The 10,096-nt window shown below is 40.4% G+C and overlaps 1 pseudogene; it reads left to right on the top strand.

Moving 5' to 3' along the window:
• The first annotated feature begins 7,003 nt into the window (after positions 1–7,003).
• Positions 7,004–7,921, top strand: LOC121682392 (annotated as a pseudogene).
• The last annotated feature ends 2,175 nt before the right edge of the window (positions 7,922–10,096 follow it).

The following is a 10,096-nucleotide window of genomic DNA, read 5'->3' as shown; positions in this document are numbered from 1 at the left end:
GCTGAATGTCAGCAAGACCAAGGAGATTGTTGTCAACTTTTAGAGAGGCCACAAACAACTGCCACCACTGTCCATCGATGGAGATGCTGTGGAGAGAGTGAGCAGCACAAAATTCCTGGGGGTGCGACGACCTCTCCTGGACCACCAACACAGCATCACTGGCGAAGAAAGCCCAGCAGCGCCTCTACTTCTTGCGCAAATTGAAGAAGGCAAGTGCCACGCCTCCCGTCATGACCACATTCTACAGAGGGACCATCGAGAGCATCGTGTCCAGCTGCATCACAGTGTGGGGCGGAAGCTGCACAGATCAGAACAGGAAGACCCTCCAGCACATTGTTAACACAGCTAAGAGGATCATTGGAGCACCACTCCCCTCCCTGCAGGACATTTACACCACCCGCCTCACCCGCAAAGCACTAATGATTGTCAAGGACACAACCCACCCTGCACACGAACTGTTCAGCCTCCTGCCCTCTGGAAAGAGGTACAGGAGCCTCCGCTCCCGCACCACCAGACTTGCAAGTAGCTTCATCCACCAAGCAATCTGGATACTGAACACTCTACCCACTCTCCCATCACTGACAGCCCCCCCACCCACCAGCCAGCCAGGAACCTAGGATCCTGTCTACCCTAACCCCCCCCCCCCCCCCCCCCCAGGACCGCTCTGTGGAACTGTACTGTGACTGCGCAGCCTAACATGTTGCTGCTTCATATCAAGCCTGATATACTTGAAATGACTGCATATCAATGTAAATATACAGTACACACAAGCACAAGTTTAAACTTTATGTAAATGTTATCAATGTTATTTATCACTCTGCCACAATGCTGCTGCTACTACTACTCTGTCAGAAGGTTACGCTAGGACTATGTAAATATACAACACAACTACCTCTATTTTTTTGATATATATTCTATATTTCAGTCTCGCACTTTAATGTCTGTATGTGGTATGTCTGTATATTTTTATTTTTTATTGTCTATGGCTATGTCTATGTCTAAAGTATGTCTATGTCTGTATTTAAAGCATGTCTATGTCTGCATGGGAAAGTAAGAAACGAAATTTCAATTCTTTGTATGACCAGTGCATGTAAAGAAATTGACAATAAAGCCGACTTGACTTGACTTGACTTGACTTGCTGTGATGCATCTGGGACAATAGATGCTCATAGTAAATTATATAAAGTAGGCATATTGAAATATTTATTAGTCTACCTTTGAAAAAAATATTGAAGGGGATTCAGTCCAGTACACATGTCTTTGGCAAGTAGCCTAGCAGGCTACAGACACAGGTGAAGAACAGTCAGCCTCAGCCAGTAGCAAAACCATATATGTACAGCCAGCTTCAAAAGCAACCAGCCCAGACCCTAAAAATTCAATACTGAATCACTGTATAAATCACTGTATCTATTTAAGTAGATGAATGTTAATACATGGTGTTTTTTCCACACTCTCTTTTGTTGTTTACATAAACCAAGTTCTTTATGTTTGTTAAGAACTGAAATGTGTATTTGTGGCATTCATTCATTTGTTTATTTATTTTTATGTGATCTTAGAAATGTTAGGCAAGGCTGGTTCACTTTGCAAGGCAGGTTCATCTGGTCAGTTTTTGAAATAGACACCCCAATGTTTTGAATAAATAAACACTGAACAAACATTTTTTAGCCTTTCCAGGAATATTTTTCCCTCTTCTGTAACACATGAATCATGATATATCATAGATCAAATTGTCTTGCAATGAACAGAGTATAGAGTAGGCCTACACCAGAGTCCTACAGGTATGTAATTATTCTTGCCTGGGGTACAAATAGCATACATTGATATTTGTACCAGACACGCTATTAACGGTCGTATCAGCAATGGCAGGGTAACGTCACTTCTGTTGACGTTCAAACAAAACAGAGCTAGCTCGCTTCTCCCTCCCCCTCCCTCCTGTGCAATTGAAACTCCTGAACGCGCATCTCGTCGTTATTGGTTGGAACACTTTATTTTGCCTTTGAGTGGTTGGCAACACTTGTTTTTGTGTGCAGATCTCAGAGACTAGGCTGCCTACATAGACACGTTTTTTTGACAGCCTGCTTATGGGGCAGGCAACAAGCGGATCGTTAGATGATCAAAGATTAAATGAATGTGATAATTTATGTTTGGGCCTTTTTTAGGCCTGCAATCACTGATACAACCTTTAATAGAACACATTGCTGTGTGCACCGGGGTACAAATAGCATTCACTTCTAATTGCACCAGGGTACGAATAGCATACACTGCAAATTGTACCAGGGGTGCAAATAGCCTCACCTGATAGTTTTTGCCTGTTGTTATTCCTTCTCCTCCACAACAAAAGCATTTTCATTGAGTACAGGGGGAACAAGCCATGAGAAGACACACACACACACACACACATCATGGTTTGTATCGAACCGTGGGTCAAAAATCATGATACAAACCAAATTGTGAGTTTGGTGTATTGTTACAGCCTTATTTGTGACTGCATAAAACATTTCTCCTTTAGCTTTGCATGTCTACAGCACTTTACTTCAAAGTGTGAAAGTGCAACAGGAAATCTGGTTAAAGATTAAGAGCAAACGTCATGTCGCTATGGTCTTAAAAAGCTTCTGCTTTTGAATTCTGCTGCAATATATTCTAAGACTCTGATCTGAAGATATGGAGCTATTTAGCAACAGCTCAAAGTCCACACAGCTCTCCTCTGTACAACTGGCAGGCATCTGGATACGGGGTTTCGTCTGTACGCTGGGTTTGGTGGGAAACATTGCGGTCGTGGTCGTCCTACTCCATCACCTTAAGAAGAAGAAGGAGAACTTCACCCTGCACCTGATGCTGAACCTGGCCGTGTGTGACATCTTGTGCATGCTCACCCTGCCTGTGTGGATGTACGGTTTATGGGTCGGCTGGACGCTGGACATAGCCGCCTGCCAGTTTGTCTGCTACATCGCATTTGTCTGTCTGTCCGTCAGCGTGATGGCAGTCACTCTCATGAGTGTGCAGCGCTACCTGCTAGTGTTCTTCCGTCCACAATGGGACAGACTGGGCAGGAGAGGGGAGAGGCTTTTGCTGCTTTCCCTCTGGATGGTGAGCTGTTTCACTGCCATCCCCTCTGTGAGCCTGTATGCCATCAGCGAGGTCAACTCCACTCGATTGTGTGAACCGGTCCCCAGGTCTGATGAGCAGAAGGTTGGGATTTATCTGTTTGAGACTGTCTTCGCGTTCGTCATTCCGTTAATCGTTCTCATGGCGTCTTACTGCACTCTTCACAGGAAGGTCTGTAAGAGGACTCAACATGTCAGCCGAAGGCTGGGGACCCTTGTGACTGCCATTGTGGTGACTTTTTTCATCTTTTACAGCCCTTATCACATTGTTAACATAATGACTATATTTACCCCATTAAGTAAGCATGACAACTCATCTGTGCATCTTCCTTACAGAGGTGCCAGGAACGTTGTTGAGGGTCTTGGATTTGTTAACAGCTGTGTGAACCCCTTCCTGTATGTGTTTAATTATCGGAGTTTGTATTCCAACACCGAAAAGTCATTGCAGGCAAAAGAAATTGTACCACAAACCACTGACCAACAAAGATCTGGTCAAAAGTAAAAGGCACAGTTAGTATGGTGTGCCTAGTGGCAAGACCCTAGCAAGAAGTACCCTGCAATGCAATGTGAAGACACACAGCTGAATGCCCTTGGGGTTCTTATTCACTCATTTGAATGTTATAGGGGTGAGTGTTGTTTTTTACTTGTTATGTATTTGTTGTAACCCTTTATCTTTTTATTTGGTAATGTATCCTGTACCAAACCTGTCCTGTTCTCGTGTCAGTTGTAGACAGAAGATGAATGAATGCATTTGCTAAGGGACTGTCCATATGCCTGTTACACACTATTTACTTGTAGGCTAAACAACCAAAATTAGGAAGCCCATTTCAAGACTACAAAGTGGATAATGGCTATAAAGAGTATGACTACTGTAAAAGTCCACAAGATGGCGCTGTTGCATATTTCATTTCATCTAGTGGACACAGTGATGCGGGCTGTGCAATAGACTAGGTGAACGAAACGGCTCTTCCTGTACACTCATTTATTTCCAGTGGAGCGTTAACTGTTAACAGAATGTTCTATTATATTCTGCTCCTCACATCTTCACTGAACACTGAATATCTTGTTTGCCAAATAATAAAAATTTTAACACACATAAATCTTTCTTTGTCGTACCATGCTGATTCCAAGTGCAACACCCAACCAGGTCCGTATAGACACAAAGGTGCGAATTCTCCCATTTGCGCGTAAGCCCTTTTTTATGCACTTCAGTTTCTGAATGAATTCCTGACTCCAGTCCAACTGTGCTATTGCATACTATTAGCATAATAAGTTAAGTTATAGAATAAAAGTTAATTTTAAAACATGAATAATTAAGAAGCTTAAGATAAAATATATACCACCCAAACTACCCCTACTCATTAATATAATAAAACCTTGTACTATTAAAAGTGTTCAATAAAAGTAGATCCAGGGTTTAGAGTGCAAGGTGCATTGTGCAGTTCATGAGGGAGGTGCATGACATGTTTTGATTCAGGAGCCTAACAGCTTGTGTATAAATTGAATTTAAAGTGAATTTGAAATTAAAGATAAACTTTAATCAATTTCCTTGGAACTACTTGCTCATATTAAGTAATCACGGCAAGCAACAATTTTGTAAACTGAAAGATAAATGCTTCATGAATTCTCGACATTTAATTTAATACAAGCGATGTCCAATTTAAAATTAAGTAAATCCCATGGGTTAATTGTTTAGCAAAGCTAACAATGTGCTTATAGTTGTGCAAATTATGTGCTGATGTTTTGCTCCTTGAGTATAAGGTATTACTAACTGTGGAATACTTTTTATTTTAGTGTTCTCTCTCTTCCTCTCTCAAGCACATGCGCACACACCTCTGACACATGCTTTTGGGTCTTTCCTCAGCTGCCTGACACATTTTTATTGTTTTCACATCATCAGATCCTTGGTTCATTCATTCAGTTTAATACCCTAAAACATAAAACATACTCCCCCCCCCTCTGTCTTTCTCTCCCTCTCAAGCACACACACACACACACACACACACCATATATATACATGCTTTTATGAGTGTTTCCCTCCTTTGCAGCCGGATAAATATTTATTCTTTTCACATCAGCAGATCCTCGGTCATTCATTTAGCAACAAACTCTCTCGATGAAAACTTTTTTTCACTCTCTTGATGCAAAGCTACAAACTCTCTTGATGCTACAAACTCTCTCGATGCAAACCTTTTCACTCTCTTGATCAGGCACAGGGCATTTCACTCTCTTGATCAGGCCCATTTTTGATCAGCCTCAACTTTGATCAAACAAAACCTTGATAGAAAAGTACACATGATATACACATGATACTCCTATGACACACACAACCCTGCCCACACATGACACACACACACACACCCCTGCCAAGCTGTACTAAACTGCACTGAGCAAATCTATCCATTAAATGTAAGAGATAAAAAAGAAAGAAAGAAAGAAAGACATTTTTTGTAGTTACTCTTCAGGCCACACCAATGTCACCAGCATGAAAAAAAAGTTGGTTTCACATCCTCCAAAACGCTATTGACCCACCTATAAACATTTTAAAGTTTTTGCTCAGGTCAACCTCTGCCATCAAGAAAATGCTTTCAAATAATATTGATAATGAAAGTCAAATTGATGTGCTAACATTATTCATCTGTGTAAGCTTGTTGGCATTAAACGCTGTCAAAGTGGTCTTGTGGTGTGCCTTTTTCTAAGAACAGTTCAGAAGTCAGTGACCTAATTGCACTGTGGTTTTGGGCCTATTCTGCATGCATGTCAGCTGGCTTGTACATAAATGTCAACCTGTGTGCCAGCAGATATAGAAACTTCTAACCACCCTAGCATGAGAAATGATCAGATGACCAGCATCATTTCAAACAGATCAGCTCATCAGATCAAAATTAAAACAAATTGTGTTAAAGGGTTGTGGTGGATTTGGTTGGTAGTTAGTTGATGGTTAAAAATAATAATACAAATATTCCTTTGAAATGGTATTAAAGATGCCTTTAAAATTGCATTGCTTTCTACATTTAAGCTATCAACATTTAAGCATTTTAACATTTAAGCTTTTAAACTACAGAGTCAAAGTTACAGCAGACTAGCGTTTAAACTACAGTGCAGAGGAGATAGTTAGGAATTACCACTGCATCTGCAGTGTTGGGAAGAATACTTTTAAAATGTTATCAGTTACAGAATACATGCCCTAAAATGTTATTTGTAACGTATTCCGTTACATTACTCCATCTAAGTACCGTATTCTAAATACTTGGATTACATAAGCGCTGTTTTACATTTTATCAAGTGTGAATCAAGCTGCTGTTTCAGTTTGGATAAACCTTTATAGGATAAACTGAAACATTATGTATTTTGTTAATGCACAAGATCATCTCACATAAATATTAAAAATTCAGTTCAAAAAGCCCAGAAATTCACATGAGAAGGATTCTAAAATTAATCCCTTAAAATGGCCAAAGTAACTATTCTGAATACCACCCATTGAAAATGTAACTGTAACTAAATACAGTTTCTCATATTTTGTATTCTGAATACGTAATCCCGAATACATGTATTCAGTTACTTCCAAACACTGTGCATCTGTCAATAACAATAATAACTTCTAGCTTTTGTTACCTAAAAAACAGGTATATCAAGACAAATTGTGTGTGTTGCATAAAATATGTACCGTAAAAATGACTTTTTTGTTCATTATATATCACCACTGTAAAACTATTACAGTATATCCTGTGTGTGAAAACTGAATATCCTGAAAGAGGATCTCTCTCTCTCTCTCAGTTTTCAAATGTTATCGCAACCTTTGATTGTCATGCAACCACACAACATCAGTTGTGCTTGAGTGTTTGACTTCACAAGTGAAACTCCACCGGTGAGAACAGAACTAGGTCAGTCTCATGGCTATGATACACAGCCTCACAAATGTCTCTGGATCCAACTTCACCCAGTGGGTCATTAGAGACCAGGTCAGCTGTGGTCTGCTTTGCTTATGCTTTCTGATGGGCGTCACTGGAAACATACAGTAGCCGTCATTGCAGTCATATTGCGGCACTTCAAGAAGGACAACTTCACAATGCATCTGATGCTGAATCTGGCTGCCTCCGACATTTTGTGCCTGCTCCCTCTGCCAGTTTTCATGCATGCCCTGCTCAATGGATGGAACTTCAGCAGTGCTCTGTGCAAGGGCCTGTCTTTTGTCATCTACACCAGCCTGTACACTGGCCTATTGACGGTGACTCTGATGAGTGTTCAGAGGTACTTGGCGGTTCTCTACCCACACCACTGGGCCAGGCTAGACTGGAGGGGGCAACGGGTTCTACTGTGCTCCATATGGGTTCTAGCGTTTACCCTCTCTAGTCCAGCAGTGGCCACCAACAACGTGATCGAAGATGGAGGGAAATTGAAATGTTGGCGAATCTCCATGTCGGATGGGAGGAGAGCTGCAGTGGTGTTATGTGAGACACTGCTGCGGTTTTGTCCTCCCATTCTCCATCCTGGTCTCCTCCTACTGTTGCCTCCACAAGAAGGTGAACCAGACGGCCTTCTTCAGCAATCAGAGACTGACCAGACTGGTGACTCTTATTGTAGTGACTTTCTTTGTTCTTTGGATTCCAGTTCACATCCTCAATCTGATGGATATTTTTGCCATTTTGATTAAATCAGCCAAACCATTGATTTATGAACAACTGTCCAGACTCAGAAGATCAAGTGAGGAAGTTGTAAAAAGTTTTACTTTTATAAATCGCTCAGTAAACCCTTTGCTATATGCGTTTGCTTCCCAACCAGAGATGAACACTGCAACCCTGATATCCCCTGTATGAACATCTCTGTGTATGAAGAAACACTGGGTGATATTTTTGCCGCCGGTAACTATTACATAAAATGAAATATTAAGATATCACAAATTAGGCATTAGAGGCATTGTATGTGAGAACCCTTTTTTTCCTGTTTCTTTTCTCAGTTCCTGTTTTCTCCTCTCTGTGCTTGGACATTAGCATAGCATTGGTGGAGTGGGTTGAAGGATGTGTGTGTGTGTGTGTGTGTGTGTGGGGGGGGGGGGTTATAACTGCCTGTATTATGTATTTATATTACACTTCTTGTACCGTTATGTTTTATGTACTCTGTATTTGCAATCTACTGTACTCATTCAACAAATAAATTCATATGGTAAGATTAGAATTCAACTACATGGAAACATAATTAGCTCTTGTGAATGATTGGCGAACAAATAGTTCGGAACGCACGCTGAACAAGAAACAAACGTTCTTTAGAACACAGCTGATCAACCAGTCATTTATACCCCTAGGGTGAAGAGTTTCAAGGGTGAAGATCCAAAAACATTCCCTTTGTACAAGTTTTCTTTCTGTTTCCCCCACTCTACGTGGAGGTTTGATATGTTCGACAACTGTGAAAGTAAGGGAGGACAGAGGGTCGCCAGCTTCAGTCAAATATCTAGCTACCGGAGATTTGGAGATTTCTCATCCTTGCATCTGATTGTGCTGTTGTGTTCAATAATACGGGTCTGTTTGTTCCCAACACCTCAGCGCTGGTGACGTGTTTCAAACTGGGAACACTAATGATTGGCTAGGCCCGAAACGTTTTTTGTTTTACTTTGTGTTTCATGGCTTAGAAGATATTTTGGCACTTTGAATCAGGGATTAGAAACGGTTCAAAGAATGCAAATGAAAACCAGAAACGAACACAATACGTAACCGAAAACAGGAACCTGCTCGAGTGAAAATGCTATTTTCAATTTTAAATAACCTGTTAGTATTGTTCTGATTAATCTTTCTTTGAATATTATTCAAACTTTGTTTGAAATAGCATAGGCAACCAGAGACACAGGGCTTAAAGCAAGGACATTGTAACTGAAGTTAGGCTATCAGACATTTATTTTTGAAGATCTGATATTATATAGGCTAATTGCCTACTTTAAAATACTTTAAAATCTCGCCCCATCCCTGAATTCAGGCACAGTGTTTTTAACAGTTAGCCTTGATAAATCAATGTAATTTTTAAAGGAACATTATTAACTGTTCTTCTATAACGTTCTAACCAGTTACCATTTAGTGGAGTGGCCTTGGAACACTGGAACAGGAACAAAAAAATAATGTTTTCGCTCAGAACGAACCGAAATTAAAATCCTCAAATTGACTCAAAGTCCCTGCTTTGAATACAATTGTGATATCATACAGCCCCTGTGTGTGTCACGGTTCCACGGGGAGAGCTTGAACCAAACGCAGGACAAAGCACAGCCAGGCAAGGTAATCCCAGAATCACAAGAATCTTTATTAACCCTTTAGGCGCCAGAGGTTTTTTTCCGAAACGATCAATTTTGACATCTTCATTTCAAAAGGCTTTATCTTAAAAGTGATAAGAGATAGAGACTTTCTGTAAATTAGAGAAATATTAAGGATGACCCAAAGTTTATGTAGAGATTAAATGTTTATATCTAATTTGCATATTATGACGTCATATGGTGGCGGCCATCTTGGATTATAGAATTTTCATGAAAAGTCGCATGTTTGAATGATAAAATGCACCACTTCTTTCCCCCCAAAATGTCCCTCACCTTCTGTATGCTATATTGCACAATACTGAATGCTCAGGTAAACAGTAAGTAGTGAACAAACTGTGTAAATCATTACTAATAAATGGCCGAAACAAACCAAATGCATGTAGCGGTAGACTGGCCTTTTGCTGTAGAGATTTTCCATTTACTACATACAGTAGGCACTCTGATTCCATGTATGGGGCACATATAGATTATTCAGATGACACACAAACACAAGTAGACAAGACCTGTTTAGTTCAAAAGCTCATTTGCCACGGCAAGGCACAGATCAGGAGTGAGATGACGAGACAAGACAAGAGACAATGTTAGTATTTTTTTTCTTTTTGTTGTTTTTGTTTATGTTTTTTTTCTTAGCTGACAAAGACACACACATCACAAGGACATGAACACACAAAAAGGAACACATAGTGTATGTCCTAAA

This window comes from Alosa sapidissima, chromosome 14 (assembly GCF_018492685.1).
Source record: "Alosa sapidissima isolate fAloSap1 chromosome 14, fAloSap1.pri, whole genome shotgun sequence".
In the NCBI taxonomy this organism is placed as follows: Eukaryota; Metazoa; Chordata; class Actinopteri; order Clupeiformes; family Clupeidae; genus Alosa; species Alosa sapidissima.
The sequence above is the reverse complement of the archived record's forward strand: the minus strand, read 5'-3'. Positions and strand labels throughout refer to the sequence as shown.